Source organism: Aythya ferina (genome assembly GCF_964211825.1).
Source record: "Aythya ferina genome assembly, chromosome: 11".
NCBI classification, from domain to species: domain Eukaryota; kingdom Metazoa; phylum Chordata; class Aves; order Anseriformes; family Anatidae; genus Aythya; species Aythya ferina.
This window is the reverse complement of record NC_140307.1, coordinates 5,121,185-5,140,520: the sequence shown is the minus strand read 5'-3', so window position 1 is coordinate 5,140,520 and position 19,336 is coordinate 5,121,185. Positions and strand designations below refer to the sequence as shown.

The 19,336-nt window shown below is 40.6% G+C and overlaps 1 long non-coding RNA gene across 10 annotated transcripts in view; it reads right to left on the bottom strand.

Moving 5' to 3' along the window:
* Positions 1 to 14,883: 14,883 nt before the first annotated feature.
* Positions 14,884 to 19,336, bottom strand: part of LOC311442774 — a 37,559-nt gene continuing 33,106 nt past the window's right edge. For 9 of the 10 annotated variants that reach the window (XR_014696842.1, XR_014696843.1, XR_014696844.1 and 6 more), the window contains one exon: positions 14,884 to 17,906. This is a non-coding gene — a long non-coding RNA (uncharacterized lncRNA). The remainder of the gene's footprint in view (positions 17,907 to 19,336) is intronic. The other variant, XR_014696851.1, reaches the window with a different exon arrangement.

Here is a 19,336-nt window from a genome sequence, read left to right as displayed (position 1 = left end):
TTTTTTTTCCCTCTCTTCTATATAGAAGGTAGAGGTTGGGTTAAGTTTTGTCCCCCTAGATAAATGGGCAATGTATCATTTAACTGCAGCAAACGCTACTGCTTTGTCTTTCCTATCTACTGCAGAGGAAAGCGGATGTTCAGGAAAGGATGGATCCTACTGAAACATGTTTGGGGCTGGTGGAGGTGGGCTCGCTGTGCAAACAGATCTGTAGGGATTTATGATGATCGGTTTTTCAAGCATTAGGAAAGTCTGAGAGCACATTATTTTTAAATGAGTTATATATTTAGCGCTATGCCCGCCATTCTTTCAGTTCTAATTTTAGAGGGCAGGGGACAACTCTGGCACTATTGTAGCCTTGTCTAAATTTAATATAGTTGAGCAGCTGATGATTATCAGAGAGATTGCCTTTTTGGTCCTTCAGGAATTTTTCACTCAGGAAAGAAAGTCACTGTAGTACTCTGCTTGGGGTATTGTACAAGCTGTTGTAGTACATGAGAAAGAAAAGTGTGCTCTGAAATAGCTTTTTAAGCCTTACCTCTTAATCTAGTTACAGTTTTCAGATACAGGACAAGTAAACGTGTTTGTTTTGGACAATATTTTCCTGTTGAAATAGTAACTTACTTTGGCGTCTCGCATATGCCAATACCCTGGTGTTACCCCATCTCCCGAACAGTGCTGAGGATCTTCCAGTTCACCGAGTGCATTGTGGATGGCATGAGCATGCCTTTCCCCTCTGCTTGCCTGATGCCAAGGGTCAGACAGGTCATCCTGAGCCATGGTTTGAAGACCAGAAGAGGAACTGTTCTAGTCCTTCAGTGCCATTTCTATCAAGATAAAGTCCCAGACCAGCCCCCAAGTTACAGCCATGGGTAAGTGTGACTTTTAACTCTTACATGGTGGAAGACAGTCTAGACCTCAATTTGTTTTTCTTCAGGCTGTGGAGAGTTTGTTGCCTCAAGCAGTGTCTCTGAATTTGTCAAATGATATTTGGCATTTATAGTTTATGGAAACAGAGGGACTTGTAATGCAACGATGTGTTTTTAAGTGTAAGTGATTAGAGGCAACATATACAAACATTTCAATATTAGAGGCAAACTTAATCAGCATAACTCCAGACAGTGTCAAAGACTCATTCTAGACAAAGGGTGCTTAATGAATAACTGTAGAAAGAGGCCTTGCAACTTCCAATATATATTAGGCTTTCTGCCTTTTCTGTGAAATATATTAAAAGCCTTAAGAAGGATTATTGATGCTGGCAAGTAAGTTTAAGCAGCCCTCAGAAGTTCCTGACATGTTGTGTACGGCATTAGATTTTTGCATATGGTTTCTCCCCCAACACTTAAGTGCTTTGAGGTTGGGGTGACTGCAGGTCTCTGAGAAAGCAAGATTGATAAAGCAAAGCAATCGGTGTTATTTCCTATGCATGAAATTGATTAAATGCTTCACTAAATGGCTTATAAATTTGGCTCTCATATTTCTGTCACCCACTGCAAAGATTACAGAAACTCCGTCTATAACCATGTTGTATACAATACCAAATTACAAAAGGTTGTAAAAACTAATGTTTTGTTTAAAGTTTTGAGCAGGACCATATGCCTTTGGTGACCTTGAGTAAGCTATTTTAATTCAAAACATTTCAAAGAGTAGTGAAAGAAAAAAATCCATCTGCATAACAAAACCAAACTAACACAATTTAATACTTAGTATGGAGCATATCATTTTTACTTATTGCCAGAAAAATATGTGTTGAATGCCTTCCTACTAGAATATTATAATTTTATAGGTACTAAGTGTATATGGCATGAAACCTAACAGCTCAGGTTTCCCCATGCTGAATTTGTTTTTCTTTTATGAACTCTGTTATCAAATCTATCTGGGAAGTTACACAATCCCCTTTACACTGGAACCCCCAAGAAGGAGGCACTAGTGTTTTTGACCTCACCAAACCCTTTAAAGTGAAGCTTTATTGATTCTACCTTAGCATAGTTTTTCATTACCTAAAGATAGATGAGAAACTGAGGCATTCACACTGAGGATCTCAAGATCCCAAGAGCAGGTGGGAGCGCAGCTTGATCCTGTATCATCCCTTTCACATGGTGTCCTGTAAACAGCCAAAGGACTTTCTGCAGGCTGGGTGTTGAGGTTTAGCTCTACAAGCATAGTCAGCTGCTGCAGATCTACTGGTGCAATATTAATTTCCTGACTACGCTTAGTCGCCTATAGTGTCCTGCACATGCTTAACAGCTGCCGGCTACACCCAGAGCTATGCTCTCAGTCCACAGTAGAATAAACTTTGTGACAATTAAGATTTGTTATTCTAAAATCTTGTGTGGACTTGTGCCTTGGCTGTCCTGGCACAAAAATGTGTGACCTAGAAACTTTAACTGTGTAACTGTAGGAAAGGATGATACTTAAAGTCACAGATATGAAGCATGCTATCCGAAGTTACAGCTAGATGCTAAAAAAAGCAGATTGCTTTATAAATCCAGTAACTACTGTTCTTCTGACAGTCATAGAAGAAAAAAAAAAAAAAAAAAAAAAAGAACACTATCTTTTTTACATGCAGCTCCATTTTATAGATGGGAAAACTAAGGTTCAGTAAGCAAATAGGGTTTGTCCAGTGTCACAGAATAAGCTTTCTGGCAAAGCTTGAGGCTGAGCTCTAGCTCTTCTGCTACCCAGAGCTTTAAGAACTCCACCACACCCTCCTTAGCTATAGAAATAAAGATCTTAAGCGATTAAATGTAAGTACTGAAGCGAAGCTCATAGCAAGCAAGAGTGAATTGGCATGAAATGCAAATGTAAGCATGAGAAAATAATCCATGTTTTAACCATAGATGCCTGTTTTCTACAGGAAAAGCTATGTTCTCCTATAACATTTACAAGCCATCATGTCCCCAGCAAGGATTAACATTTGGCATCGAAGTACTGATCTGGCAAAGAGCTGCCAGTAATGTAATCTCTTTTACAACCAACGACATGCTTAAAGTCTTGACGGACTTGACCTCTGCTCATTGCTAATCCCTCACTTTCTTGCCCATTCAAATGTACATCTTTAAAGAGATGGCACCAAATGTATAGCAAACAGCTAAAGTATCTGAAGGTGAAACAAGAGCTGCCCAGAGAAAAGCATAGGGTGCAGGGAAATCTGAGTGTTTCTTACCAACTAGTCATGCGCTGGGATTTTGACCCCATCATGGGGAAGAGGTGCTTGTTCAGTTATACACGTGCAGTGGCTTTTCTTCCCAAGACAGGAGAGCACACCTTTTGGCAAGAAGGTATTTGACTGGATTACAGGAGTACTGGAGAGCCCCAGCTATAATCACTCTTTATGCTCACACAGTATGAACAGTCCTTGATCCCAAAGGATAAAACTTAAAGTGGATGAAGCTCACACATGGAAAAATGATGTATAAAGAGACTTTATATTTTACTGAATCAGTTTCCCAACTCCCAGTTCAGGCGTTTGGTTGAAAAAACGAAGTGATAGATTTACACTATATTCAGAGAAAATAACAGCCAATCCAAAAAGATTCCAGCTGTCTTTTCTTTCATTTGTATGACAACCAGTCCTGGGACACATGCCAGCTCCCCAGATATTGCTGCTTCACAGTCTAGTTATTCTAACTTCTGGCAACTGGTTATTTGACCTCTTGGTGTCTTGTCGTTTTAATATCACTTTCTCTATGTGGATAATCTAGCGGGAATCCCTCCTTTATAATGCAACAGTCTATACATGGTAATTAGCCAGAACACTGAAGTATTGTGCTGTTAAGTCCAGTGTTGAGCTACAGCTGAGGAACACTTACTGTGGTTGGAAAGCACAAAAATATGGTTAAGTCTCCTGTTTGTGAATTAGTAGTCCCCAGACACTTGAGAGAAAAGTTTAATCTTTTCTATGCCATGTGTTATATACCAGTTTTGGATTGCTTTCTAAAGCCATGTGATAGCAATCTCCTCCCAGGTGCCTACAGCCCTGGCTCCAAAGGACATACAAAGAGATCAGCCGAGTAGCATCAATCCTCAAAGCCCCTTGATGAGTTACACCACTTTGGTGTAAGAAACCAGCCAGGTGTAAAAAACTTCTGGTATTCCTCTGTCCCATTACCAGTGATCATGAAAAGGCATAAAAGCCAGTGGAGTGCTCTGTGTCCCATAGAGATCCTCTAGTCCAGCACTGTTGGGTGAGGGTTGCTTTTCATTAATTTCCAAAGCAGCCTAAAAGCATCTCAGAAGAGTCCAGTGTCTCTAGACATCTAATCTTCTGATGTTGTACTCAGTAAGAAAGCATGCAACAATCCAAACAGCAGAAGCATCCATATATCTTTAAGGCAATATTCTATTGTAAGCCATTTGTCCACCATGAACAGTCAGAGCACAGCCGTAGATTTTCCAGCAGTCTAGGAATGGGATCTTAGAGAATAGTGTATTCAGTCTGACATGGACTTAAATAGGTTTCAGAATAATCCATTATGCATCAAGTGTTTAATCGACATAATTAATATTTTTAAGGGGAGCCATTTACATTGTGAGTTCTATACACATTATTTACAATTTCAACAGTAACAGTTAATGCTCTGTGACAAACTATATTGTTTCCAGCTTGTTATCCATTCATAACAAGGTCAATCTATTACCATTATTTTTGTGAACGTAGCTGTTACCTTGAGGCAAAAAGTTAATTGTAAATTACAGAGGAGGGATTGAGTTTTTTCAACTGTATTCACTGTAATGCGAGGTAATGGTGCTATTTTATGAAACATTTACATTTAAAAGCATTTTGTTATTCATATCAGACGCGCTGGACAAATTCACTTCTAAACTTTTCAAGAACTTAATGGAAAGGGAAGAGCCATTTGAGAGGATACAGCTGAACATTTCATAACCATTGCAGTTAAAACCAGATGCAGTCTCATCTATTTTTCCCCAATGTCTGGGACTGATCCCCCTGCCATTACTGTCCAATACAACCCTGGGAAGCGCTTAGTGCTCTGAGAAGTAGCGTTGATTGTACTTTAAAGCAACACTCAAGCTCATGTGTTACAAGAGTGGTCTGTAAGAGATGCATCTTAAGCTTTTATTCAGCCCCCTGATCTACATAGAATGTGGTGATTTTTTATTTTTTTTTTGCACAATTTCTACTGTGCTGGCTGATGCCCTAGAAGACAAAGTTAATTCTTATATTTATGCCCTGCCTTGTTTGCTCCTACCTGAATAAAAGTCAAGAGTGTGTATGGAACCTCTGCTTCCCAGATCTTGGCAAGAGAGCCATCATAAAATCTTTCCCACATGTTTGTGAGTCATCTCAGGGCAAAACCCACAGGCTTTCCATTAGGTCATGGAGTTGTCCATCTTAGTGGACAGTGGAGAGGTGGCACCATGTAATCCAGCCTAGACAGTGCTTCTGCTGTGACCCCAGGTATGGCAGGTCTGCCCACCACGCTGGTGTCCACCTCCGTTGTCTTCTCCAGCTGTGCTTTGAATTAGGTGGCTGACTTCACTACATTTGATTCTGGCTTCAGTTATAACACTGGCATTGAATCTTCACAATCGCTTCCAGAATAATAGAAGACAAACTCGTAAACACTGAATATTTTCAGCCAACTATAGGAAGCAAGAGGATGACACTGAACAGATTCAGGAATGCGTTTCTGGTAGCATAGGAATAAGAAAAGTATCTTAGTTTTATCTTCCTTTCTCTGCTGCAGAATAGGCAGGTGAGAGCTGTTGGGATATTTGTCTAAACTGTCCTGTAAAAGGTGTGTTCTAACGTCTCAGTGAAGTTTGTGTAGCGAGTTAGTGGTGCTTGGGTGAAAAGAAATTGATTTCCTCTGAGATTTTATGGAGAGCAATTTAAATTTGTTAAAGCCGTTGTTCTAACATCCCAATGCTCACTTGAAAAATCTGCTCCTTTCTTCCTTTAAGTCCCAATGAAAAAGAAATTTGTCAGGCTTATGTCTTCTATCTGAAAGACTTAATATGCTAAATCAGACCAGGTTTTCTTTTACCACGCACTCTGACAAACTTCAAGGCATTGTCAAGAATTAGCACGTCTCACTCAGGAAGGGTTAAGTACCATTATTTCTGTGGTCTCCGTCACTGGTAGTATGTTCAAAGTGCACAAAGCTCAAGACATGAGCATTCTTCGTCCAATAACTTGTCCAGTAATTGGTATATTGATTGCTAATGTCATCATGTTTTAGTATATATAAACCCTCTCACTCTATCATACAGCCGCCAACAATCCAAGAAGTCATTGTTTATTCATTGTAACTCCCAAACTGGCCGTGTCAGATTCTGCTTGAGGCCTTGCTGATAAAAATCAGCAGATGATTGGGCACACACATTCTTAACATGGCTGACCCATGACATCTTAGGGCCAGCAGGGAGCCTGTCATTATGTGTACAATACTCTTCTTTCTTTCCCCTTATCTATTCCCAGATGACTTTGAGATTTTTATTAACTCATTAATGACTGAAGATGTCATTAAAGAAGGGGGGGGGGGGGGGGATAAGGGAAGAAGGAGGGGAAGGACATTTTGTTTATTTAAAAGTGGAAAGCAGCAAGACATTGGCCCTGAATAAGGAAAGGTGGAGAAAGCTGAAAGTCAAAACTGATCAGAACCAGAGGAAAAGATTGTTCTTTTATTAGGATGCCTGATGCTAAGCTTCAGAGAGTACAGTTGGGAAAAATATTAGGCCTTTTTTGAAATACAATTAAGAAGGGAGGGATTTATCTACAAAAGAAACAGCCAAAAAAAAAAAAAAAGTGCAGAAGTTTATGTAGTACGACTGGTATCTCTGCAGGCACGGCAAGGTGTGTTCCTGGTACTGTCTAGGTGTTCAAATTAGAGTACAAAACTCATTCAGAGTCTGCATTTTATCATGTGCCTTTAAAGTATGTTGTTTTATACGAAGAAATAATATCTGCTTTTTTAGTTTCTCTTCTATTGTTTTATACGAAGAAATAATATCTGCTTTTTTAGTTTCTCTTCTAAATATGTCAATTGAACAGATCCTGAGCAACGTTATGTAGTAATCACACCTGCAGTTCTATCCCAGTTTTCTCTTGCATCTTAAGAATTCTATCTGTAAATGTGGCAAACTGGTGGATGTAAATTTGCATAATTTTGTGGTCAGGATTTGATTGTATTCAAATATATTTGGTGCAGTATTTTCAAGTGAGTTTGCTCCTAGCCAACTTCTGATCCTAAAGCAGTCAATCATTAAACGTGCCTTGAATTCAGGATAAAGAATTAGTTCCATGCTATATGCCGGTCTTCCACTTTAAAATCTTGCCTATACTTTTTAATTTCTCTTGAACCAATGATATTTTTGTTGGAAGCTGGATTTGTGTGACAATGACAGTTTTCATTTTCTTCCTGGAACTTGAGTGTTTCCTATAATTAGAGGCCCATTGGTTTAGTACCAAGGACTTAATATTTTAACTATTGGAATTACTTTATTTTAATTATTGCTGTTTGTGGACTGAGGAACAGCAAATGTTTTTTCTCTCTCAGGCAGCTGCCCTCCATGTGGGTGTTGATCTCAACCTAGACATCTACGGTGGGATTGTAGTGATAGCAGGTGGTAAGGTGACAGAGCTAGGTGTCTTCTGCATTGGCTGGCCTCTAATAATCTTTGTTTCAATGTCTGCCTTTTTGATGAGATGAGTGGAAGAACGATGAGCCTTTTTCCCTGAGGGACCCAAAAGTATTGATATAAAATAATAGAGAAAACTCTCTGCATGGGACTAAATTACTAAAATCAACTCAAACAGGCGTCTGCTTATTCCTTCTCATAAACTGCAGATAGAGGCTCTGCAATCAGGCGTATCTGTCAGACCTTGCACCAACTACAGCAAGTTTTAGAACTCCTAATAGGAGTTTAAAAGAATTTAATTGTCATATTGTTTCTGAGACTCTCCTTTCTCTTCACACAACAGATGATCCAGATCACCTAGGCCACAGAGTAAGAGTATTTTGAGGAACAGTTGTCACATTTGCTGTGTACTGCATCCCTGTGAATGCAATGGATGCTTTCTGCAATGTTAGCAGGCATTTCTGGCTTGCTTCTTTAAGAGGGATATTTTTTTCCTTTTGTCTTCTGATAATTAATATAGCATCCATCGTCTGTATTGCAGTGAGAACTGGGGTTCTCCGCCAAAGGTCAGGGATTTGTGCAAGGTACTGTTTGAGACTTTAAAAACTATGTATTTTAAAGGAACACAGATGGGTTTGGAAAAAAAAAAAAAAAAAAGAAAGAAAAAAAAAAAAGCCTGGCTTTTTCACATCAGCGTACGCTGGCCTAATCAGCTATGCCCAGCTTGGGTCAAGGTGTGCCACCTGCCTCACGCACCTTGCTGCAAGGAAGCTCTCCTTCCCCATCATGTTCTACCATCCAGCCTCCCTTCCGTCGTGTCTGAAGTAGGAACCTGTGATGAATCTTTGGATAATGGACTGTTGCTTTGACAAACTGCTCCTCTAGTGAAACACGTGCCTGTCTTGGCGACAATAATAGCAAAGTGCGGATTTTGTGGAAGAAATAGAGGCTTTGAGGGCTACAGCACCAGACTCTGAGTCTGTAAATTGCTGGACTGGGATGTTAGATGCCTTTTAATATTTTCAAACATCCAGTAGAGTAATGAAAGAACTGTAGGACTATCCTGATGTAAGACCTCGGGAGAGTTGTTTTCAGAGATCGTGGGAGCTCACAACTTGTTTAAGAACATGAAGTCCTATCCAAGTAATAGCTGGAAATAAGTTGCTTGATTTTTCTATCCCCAAAGACAAATTCTTGTAATAGCAAAAGTGTAAAATCCAACAAAGAGAGGCTTGATACTTTCAGATACTCTGGCCACTTCACAGTGGAAAAAAAAGGCATACTGACAGTGAAACTATTTGGGGTAAATAATGAGGACAGACTTCTCAGAAATAAACTGGCATGGATTTGGCCATGAGATGTCAGATTCATAACTTGGGAAATGAAAGCCTCTATATACTGGAGAGCAGGCCCTACCCCAGCAGTGGCAATTCAGCCTTCTGAGCCGCAGGGATTTCTTTATAAGCAGTGGTATATTAAATGTGGAATCGGGTAGGCCAAAGGGACAGCAGTAAACCAGAGACAACGTGCAGTGACAAAAAATGAGCTAAAGCCAGACACACTAATTACTCTGCAGTAATTTTGTTTTCCTCTAGAGTTGACTGTTACCTCTTGCACCTGGAAGGTAAATGCTTTTCCTATCACTAAAGTTTTGCATCTAGTATATATTTTTTCAGTTTAACTGCAGCTGGGCAGAATGTAATTTTTGTCCATTTATCCGATTTAGTACTTCTGTTGATGTAGAGACAAGGGGTGAATTTTTCTACTGTGTGCATCACTGGCGTGGGCTGAGGAAGAGCACTTTTAGACAGGCCTAGGTCAACAAAACACATTCATCCATCACATCTGCCAGAAAGGAAAGATAGTTGTCTCGATGCTCAGTCAATCCAAGACCTTTCTGCTGAGTCAACTGACAAGATTGCAGATCTTTGTGACAACGAGGACACTTATCCGCTAGTAAGTGGACTGAAGACCACCTATGTGTCTGGCAGTGGCTCTCCAGCTCAGGAGGCTCCGAGCTTCTCCTGAACACCAACGGGCTGCCCCTCGTAGTCATCTCCTCGCTATAGGCATTGCTACCAAAAACTAAACTGGAGCAAGGGAAAATAAAAGGAAGGGATTCTGAGGTGATAATGGAGGAAGGTGTGAGAGCCAGTAGGAAGTACAGTAAAGAAACCCATGACAAGTCATGATAAATGGGTCGTTATAAAATTCATGTTTAGGCTGCACCAGTCTGGGGATAATGCCATTCGTCATGGCAACACTGGGGCACTAATGAGCCCTCATTGCATATTCATGGCTTTGGCGCCTCTCTTCTCTCTCTGCCTCCCTCCCACCCCGACCCAATGCCTGGTAAATATCTCCACCTCAAGCTGAAACTCGACTTAGGCTGCTTTTTTTTATTTGTTATGTTGCAGCAATTACACTGTAAAAGTGCTGCACAAGATTGATTGCTCTGATCTGTAGTTCAATTGTAAATTAGAATACACATCCCCCTGGGGACACACGGCCCCTATTTGTGATTAAGAAAAAAGCCCCATAATAGACTAATAGCTAAAGTTCTCTCTCTTTTACTTTCAGGCAATTAGCTTGATGAAATGGCCTCTTTTTGTGTACCCTGGAAGTGTAAACCGATATCATAATGAAGTATATGATGTTTATTCTATTATTTTCACCTTGCCATCTATGCAGGAATGCATAAATAATGGCTGCTTTGTCTAGTACATTTACTGATTCAGGAGTAAACTATGTCTTAAAGATGCAGCGTGTGATCCTGCAGCCTTATGTTAAGCTGAGCACCTTGACAAGTCCCTATAAAAACTGATGTTCTGCCTAAAGAAGCTGGAGACCATTTTTAGTCAGGTGATTAAATACTGTTCACAAGGCACTTACATTTATAGGAAACTTTAATTGGAAAGTCCTCCTAATAACCTTGTGAGAAAAATAAGGTGTTTCCATTTTACAGAAACAAAAACTGATGGGGAGATTCTGAGCACGTTACGTGAGCCCACACAGGACCTCAGTAAGCACTTAAGAAATCCTAGCTCTTTGGGCATTTTTCAGGTGCTCAAATTCCCTTTCCTCTCTTGTAAAGCACTTTGAATGTTGTCCTGGATGGTTCACGGAGTGGCTCTGACCTTAGCGTGCCTCCAAGGTGTAAAGCTCTGTTGTCACGGTTGCCTTCATGTGACATTCATGGCTACAGCTCTTTCACCTGACCCTGGGGTGGATATGGTCATGCCCACGTTCAATGCCGTGTGTTGGATGCTGGCTTCCCCAAGGCTCAATTTGAGCTGTCAGTCTGGAGTAGTCATGTTGTGCAATGGTGTTAGAGCACAGTGATGGTGTTCGTGCAGTTGAGCTCAAGATAAATATCTGGGAAGAAAACTGCCCTGTGATGGTAGCTCCGTGCATACCTCCTTTGGGACAAAAGGTGCTTCTCCAGTAGCATTTCCCCTTGGCCCAGGAGTGCCCTTTAAGTAAATTCTCCATCTGACCCCGCTTACCGTGCTCTGCAGCATGAGGCAATCTTGGAGCACGCAAAGTGAGTGCTCGTGTGCAGAGTTAACCGCATGATGCAGCTAGCGGGCTTTCAGTCAATGGGAGCACACCAGAGCTCATCCAAGTAAGACTCTGACATGCAGTGACCTAGGCCCAGTCCCTGCTCTTCCGTGCCCAGTGTAGACGTGCCTTTATTTACCTGTGTGCCAAGTGAAGTGTGGTCCCCAGGTCCCTATCCAAGTAGTTAGGGGAAGCTCTTAATATGGCTGGGAAGGCATTTCAAATAGCCTGAAAAACCTGCATGAGGAAACCGCACTGGTTTATGTATAACTCCATCAGTTTCTCTCCAATGGAAATAATATTTCTGAGTTTAAATGTTATGTAAAAGAGGTTCTAGAGGGGAATATAACAGTCCGGAAATGTTTTGTTAAGAAATGCTACTGATGCAAACCTTTAAAGGGTAACACTGTGCATGGCTACAATACCATATTCTGTTTAAACTTGTTCATCATTGTCTTCTTGCATGACAGCCCTGGCATTTAAAATATGTTAGGGGTGACACAATACTTTCACCTGGTGCAGACATATATCACTGGAAGGATGTTCTCATAAACAAAGTGCTGCAGGCTATGATCTTATCGTTCTCGTCTTCCTTCTTCTCCGTTCAATGACAAACACGTATTTCTCTTTGCTCCACTTTCTGGTCTAGAGCAGCCTGGTGCTGGAGCAACAGGTGGTGTTGCAAATAGGAACAATGAGCATTGGTGGGGGCCTGCTGGGGGCAAGAAATGATGGGCAGCAAGCATGCAACATTTTCCAGTGCTTGGGCTGGTACACCCATTATATGCAGTGCTGCAGTTTTATTGCATAAGCAAAAGTTTGCTCACATGCTTGCCTGCACGTGCATGGTTTTTTTGAGAAAGGCATAAAGCAAATTAGCGTGTTCACATGTAATTAGCCGGCTATTAGTGTGGTTCAGCCAAGGCAATAGGCAGGCAGTAAACTTTGAGATAGCTCACAGATAAAAGAACTGAGGGTGTTCTGGAGAAAGCTGGAGGTAACAGTTCAGAAAAATTACCGACAAACTGAGCTAACATCTAAGGATGTTCCTTCCGTACACCGTTAACACTGCACAGTGTAGCTGTTGTGTGCCCCCTACAAAGCCTAGCCCCTCTTGGCATCCAGGGCTCCTTCATCTTGGATAACCCACTTTTAAATTATTACAGAGTTAATTATCATTTTTTGTTTAAACACATTAGTCTGTGGACTAAAACTGTGTGAAATTCCCTGCCCATGCTTTCCGTCCTTCTTGTGACAATGTATGAAAAAGGGACTAAGCCCTGTGGGGGCTGGAACACCTCCAGATATTTATCTAGGAGTGTAGATGATCAAGTGTAATAAAAAAAAAGTTGTCACTTACCGTACGTAAGCATCACACTTGGAAAGGAACCCTAAGTGTGTCTGAGTTCAAGTCTGTGCAACTTCCATGAAAATGTGAGTATTTTAGTAAATCTTTGTGCTAATGAAAATGTCCTTATATTTTCCTCTCATTTTGTCGCTAGCAGAGAAGTACTTTTTTCTATCCTTTGGGAGTTTTCAAGATTTCATTTTTCCAACTAATTCTCTGGCAAACCAATAAGTTTGAGGGAAAAAAAGTCACTGAATCATTTCCTTCAGTAATTTCAAAATATTTCATTTTTTGCTTTCATTTATGAATTAAAAAATTAAATGAAAGCATATTTCAAAGCAAATATTAATTTCAAAAAGTATCTATTAGGGCACATTACATGATTTTGATGCATCTTTAACATCTTTAACTCTTTTTCAGTTGGGAAGCCTCATGAAAACTGAGTTGCTCCCTCCAAACCTTTTTGCCTGTTTGGCTTTATCCAATACAAGGTTTTCATGGGAAACCCTAAACATAATCCATTTGTATCATCAATTCAGTATCTCAGGGTGGTTTTGTTTGGGATAGCTTCTGAAGAGGAACAGTAAAGAACTTTGTGACCTTGCACAAAGCATTTCTATTAACCTAAAAATAATGTAGGAGGCTTTGCACAGCTTGCCCACTTTCTTTGCTGGTATGTAAGCTCCATAGTAAGTCTGATAGGACTCCATCCTGCAAGAAAAATGCACACCTGAGGAAACATCAGAGGAAATCTCTTCTGATGTGCCAAATAAGTGGAAGAACTAGCACTGTCAGAGTGGGTAAAGCCCTACACATTGAGTAACATCTTGGTTTTGCAGACAAGGAATCCCTTTTTGCTGTACAACTAGCAACATTCACTAAATAGTAATCCTTTAACCCCATAAAAAAAAAAAAAAAAAAAAAAAAAAAAAAAAAAGACTACTACTAGTTTTAAGGCTCATTTGTTTGAGGCTTATGTAGGCATTTGTCATGAACAATAGCTGGGGTAAATTCTGTACAGAAGAAATGTTGAATCATGAGTGCAAGACTGTTGATGTTTTGGTCATCAAAGGAGGGAAAGCTGGTGTAGATCTTGAGTGATGCTCAAGGGGAAAACAGGTTGCCTGAGGAGAGCTGGCAGCCAAGAGCTGGCTGCCAGAGATAAAGCCCAGGGACCGCATCAAGGTAAGGGCTCACGAGCCACTCAGCAGATGCTTTCTTTGCAGCTCTGCTGCCCTGCCTGCCCTCTTTACAAGGCCTGTCCTGTTCATTTTGCACATCCCTCTTTGCAGAGTGATGAGAACCTAAGGTTTTGCACAGCTTTGCGGAGAGAGGAGCAAGCTTTCAAAAAACCATCTGCCTCACTTTCAAGTAACTGTGTTGAGTTAGACCCAAGGTCCAGCATGCCTGTTATGCTGCCTGGGGCAGAAACCCCTAGCAAATCTACAGAAAAACGTCAGAGGAAGTCAAACACAAAGTAGTTCTCCTGATCTATTTTCCTTTTGTTGTTCTGTGTCAGAAAGTCCCACAACCTTACTGGGCTGCATAAAAAATATAAAATTTTGTTGACTTCAAGCCTCTTTTGCTCCTTATGTAAACATTTTCCTCTTCAGAAAGTTCTTCACAGCATTTTTCATTTTATAAACCTCAGCCACCTTCTTTTCCAAGGGTTCTAAATTTAGCTTTTTTTTTTTTCCTCACATGGAAGCAGATACATACAATTACCCACAAGACAACCACTATCAAACAAAACTCTTGTTACTGAAACTCTTCCAAAAAATAACTTATTTAAAATTATCCTAGCAGTGCAAATATCCGATGATCAGACAGATCTGCAAAACCTGCCTGGAGCAAAATCATGCAATTAGAATCATGCTCATAAGTGTTGGAGTCTTAAAACATTAATAGATCATTTTAATGGAAGGAGTTATTAAAATTTGTATTTGATTTGCATTATTACAACACTGAATGCACTATGGAAAGCTGAGTTCATGAGGGAAGTACAGCACAAAACAGATTCTTATTATCTGACTTGGAACTTTAAAATAGACTGTGCTTTACAGTTCTGCCTGAATTTTCTTTAGTTTTATTACTCTTCTAAATTGATATGAACTCCTGTTTTTATCTTAGAAATAGGAAATGAGGAGGAGGATAAGCAAATGGCTTCAGATTGAAATAAAGCTTTGGAAAAGTAATTTGAACAGCAAAAAATCTTTCTCAACATGTTATTTTTTGTTACATGAGATGTGATGTTCTGATCATAGCCCTGGCCAAAACTCCATTCGATTGCAGGGTTTCTGTAGATTATTTAGGGAAAAAAAAATGCCCCAAATGTGGAAACAATTATAAAGAAATTCATGACTCGTTAGTAAGCATTCCTTAGTTTATTTGTTACAAGCAGACTAATTTCTGGATCTCTATATGACATCTTTTCTATTGGGCACTTACCCTCCCTGATGTGTTTATAAAATTCCCCATTTCATTAGCATGCCACTGCCAGCAAACCTGATGCCCAAACATCTTCCATAATCCAGTAGAAAGCAGAGTTTGGTGTCAATAGAATAATTCCCATCATTCCCAAAGACTTTGGAGTAAACCTGCAAGGATTGAATAAATTTAAAACCATAATCAGAAAGTGGAGGAAGGAATACAGTGAGCTGCTTCTGCAGCTGAGGTATTTTTGGTTTTGTATTCTTTAGAATCCCCATAAAAGCATGTCCCTCATGCACGGTCGTCAAAATTAGCATTTAGGCGTTTAGACCTGAGTGGATTAGAACTGGAATAGGAGCATGCTCTGAATTTTTCAGGGCAGCTCAAATGTTCAGCAATGGTGTCTTTGTGTTCAAAAACTCTATCTTTCAGAAGAACCCTGCCAATAAGTTAAAGGAGAGTAATTCTATAAAAATAGAAAGGGTGTCCTGTAGAGAAAAAAAACATATCCTCCACCTTCTGCGCTTAATATATGGTTTAAAATTCAATGATCAGACTAAGTAGGTGTAAATCATCACAGGAATGATGCTGTAACACTTCAGATGATATTACCAAATTGTCTTGCTGGTAATTAAGAATATCCTCTATGGAATAAGGACCAATGACAGAAGAAAGTATAAATTGATATTGTCTCAGCACACAGAAGTGGTAGACAGAAATATTCATGTGCATAATCTTACACCTTGCCTACATGATACCCAGTGGGCTAAAGTAATAGCCTACAGAATTATCTTGGAAAAGGCACTTCTCAACGGAAACTAAAAGTCTTATGAGTTGTCTGTAAGTTTTTCAATTATATGTGGCAACAAAAATAAACTAACAGGTATGCATTATAAAATGTTTGTTCAAGCATGTTTCTTTGGACTTTTTGTTAAAAACCCAAAGCATATTATACTCAAACGCTTGTCAAGCCCTATTTTCTCCTGTATTACTTCACCCAAAGAAAATCCACATCTCTTATTTTTCCCCTTTTCTTTTCATGTGTATGTATTCCACCACTCAGGGAAACAAGTGGAATTTCTATTACTCAGGAGGGTAATGAAGTCAGCCCGATTAAACACAAAAAGTCTTTGCACTGAATTTCTGGTGTAAGTTTCAGGGGAAAAAGACACCTTGATTCAATAGCCACTTCCATGAAGGTACGTACAAGCCATTCTGTCTGCAACAGCACGGTTCCTTGAACCTTAATAGCCTTTTCCCAACACTTGTTATTACAAACCAACTGCTTCCTTTCCCCAGTATGAAAAGTGCATCTCATCTGATTATTATGAAAATGTTTTTAACAACCTCTTTAAGGAAGTGTATGTTTTGAGCATCATCTCAGGTCTGGGATCTTAGATGTTCATGAAAAGTACTCTGACGTGTTCTGCTGAGGGCTTTTCACAGTATGATATGGATTTTTGAAATCACGTGGTTTTAATTCATATTAGTTGCTATTGGAATAGTAGGTTACATTCCATTTAACCAATATATTTCTGATTACTCTTATAAAAGAGCCAATATTTTGTATAGAGAGCAAATGGTGACCTGCCTACTAAATGAGGAGTGTGAACAGTTTTTAGGTATGGACCCCAGAGAACTCATCCCATTTTGTGCATATTTGAGCCTTGCAAATCTCCACAGATTTATTTATTGAAGCAGATGTGCAAGTCACAAGATGCTGGTCACCTCACTTCTGAAAATCAGGCCTTTACATTCATTACTCCTGCTGACAACAAGAGAAGTCTGGATCAGTTGGCATTTCACACCTGCAGCTAATGCAGAAGTTGTAAAGATATAAGTGAGCATTAGGAATAGAAGTGATTCGTTGGACATGAACCAGTTGTATTTAATGGGAAAGGTGCAAATCCATGTTACGACTCAGATATGTATTAGCTACACCCCTGCTTTAACCTGTAAAGAAAGAATTATATCCCAGGGAACTTACCTCAAAGAGTTTCTTTCCTTTGGCAGAAGTGATCGTTAGGCTAAAATTGGCCATTGCTTTTATCTGTAGTTGGGGAATATATGACTTAGTTTGTACAGCTTCAGCTGACAGGCCAGGCTCAGTTCAGGATCCTGATCTGCTGTAAATACCGCTTTGGAATCAATAGAGCAGTGAACTCAGAGCAGAGCCCAGGACCTTGTCCCTGCTCCTTTGGCCTGGGCTGAGCTGAGCTGGTAAATCTGTGGGGAGAGGAGATCTTGGTGCATGTCCAGAGCTCTCCCACCCACCTCAGTGCTGATAAGTCTGTGCCTCCAGACAAACCAACAGCTTTATGCCCGCTGCTTCCTTGGTGGTAGCAGATGCTCTGCACTGCTCCTTGGGCTATATGGACTTCTACTAGGGCTGCAGCACATATTATCCTATCCTACTGATCAGGACTCTCCTCACCAAAGCAGATCTAAAAACTGAGGAGCATATGGGGCCGGATGTGTTTGTCTGCTGCCTCATCTAGGAGGAACAAATCATGTTGGGTGGGTAGAAAGGCATTGCCACCCTTTGTATCAGATTCCTTTGGTCCTGGGAATTCATCTCTGCCTGATGGGTTTGGGAGGTTTCTTTGTCAGCATCTAACAGGTGGCTGCTCTGATGCCTCCCAGCCTACAGGCTGATGCCCAGCAGCTTTCTTCCTGGCTGAGAAGTGTCACAGATGGAAATGAGCAGCTTTGTCTCCTCCTGCCAAGCATACAGTGATCGGGCGGTGGCAGTGGCGGCAGCTATTCCTGCCTGCCTGGGGTAATAGGGCCACCTGGGAAGAGGAATGGCCGCACCGGCACGTCCCTCCCTGAAAAGTCAGGGGATGTGGGCGGGCACACCGAGGTGGGCCTGGGGCTCCTACGTGACCTTCAGCGTGAGTCAGGAAACCAGTTCATCACCTTGTTGCTTACTGGAGAGATCTCAGGCCAGAGCAAGGTGCACCTACGGGTGTAACAGATAAGGTTGCGTTACTATCACTGTTCTCGTGTTCTGAAGGTTGTCTTGTTTTCAACCAAATGATCTGTCACAACCTTTAAAACGTGGTGGGATTCACAGTTACACCAATACAGCTTTTCCTACTGAAGAAAACAGAAAGCATCTCTCCCTGCCTGCCCTCCTGGTTTCTGATAGAAGGTGCCCCAAAGTACATGAGGCTGCCATGATCCAGGCCCTTGGCCTCTGAACTGCATAGACAAGTAGGAAGCACATCCTTAGCCAGGATTACTTAAGCTACAGATGAAGTGTGTGAATATTTCTGTGTAATAGCATTGTGTATATATATCCTGTAAATGTATTTTGGAAGTAGTTGAGAATAGTAGTGCACATGATTCAAAGAACAGTCAGGTATGCCAAAACTTGGATGAAGGGCACAGAAGAGACAAAGGAAGGTTTTCATAAAGGCAGGAGGAAAAGGAAGAGAATGGATCGTGGAGGCAGCTAAAAGGGTGGTAGGTAGGATCAGGTAGGACAAATCCTAAGAGTTCATAAGGTGGAAAAATGCCTCTCAGGTGTTGTATCTTTAGTGCTTCTCCACAATGTTACAGGCCTTTTGCTACTGTCTTTATGCAGATGAAGCACCGAGGTTCTCCTGATGTCTTTTCCCCCCTCCATAAGATGTCCTTTACGCTTTGATGAGATCACTGGTATATTAGTTCATTTTAATCTTTTCAGAAAGAATCCAAGGGCTGCAGTGAGGTCATGACTGTAGTAATGTCTGAAAGGACAGTTTTATGGAGGAAAGAAGAAATTGTGCTCTCATTTAATAAAACTAAGCAGCTTTGTGGCTCTCAAGTGTGTTGGGCAAGTTAAGGTTTGTTTATTTTTCTGTTGCATGCTTTTGCAAAAGGCAGCCTGCTTCGTGCTCTTATTTTCTAAGTATTGCATAAATCCAAGCTTGCAGGGAGAGCACCCCACAAAAGCAGTGCTCCACTTTGATTTAAAAGCATCTTTGTCCATGGTAGCTCCCGAGTCATACAGTCAAGTAGGAGGGGTTGTAAAAAAAAAAAAAATCAAACTCCTTTGACCCGAATGTCCCCACATTAGACCTTCATATCATTCAGAGGGTAGACACCTCGCTTAGAATGTCCTAGCTCCCTTCTCTTTGAAGGAGAAAATTCCTTGGGGCACTCTCAGTGCCACAGCATTGCTATGTGAGTATTTGTGCCTCGTTGGTCGATGGAGTAAAGCCAGGTAAGGATTTAGACCCCGACATTTCAGTCAATGATGGCAACTCAGAAGTGCTGAACTTTCACTGTTACTGTGATTTTACCTCTAGTCTTTCCTACTTTTTTTGTTAAGTGAAGTGTCAAGGCTTAATGGTATAATTCTGAAAGGTCTCTGGATGAATTTAGTATTGGAAAGAAATATATAGA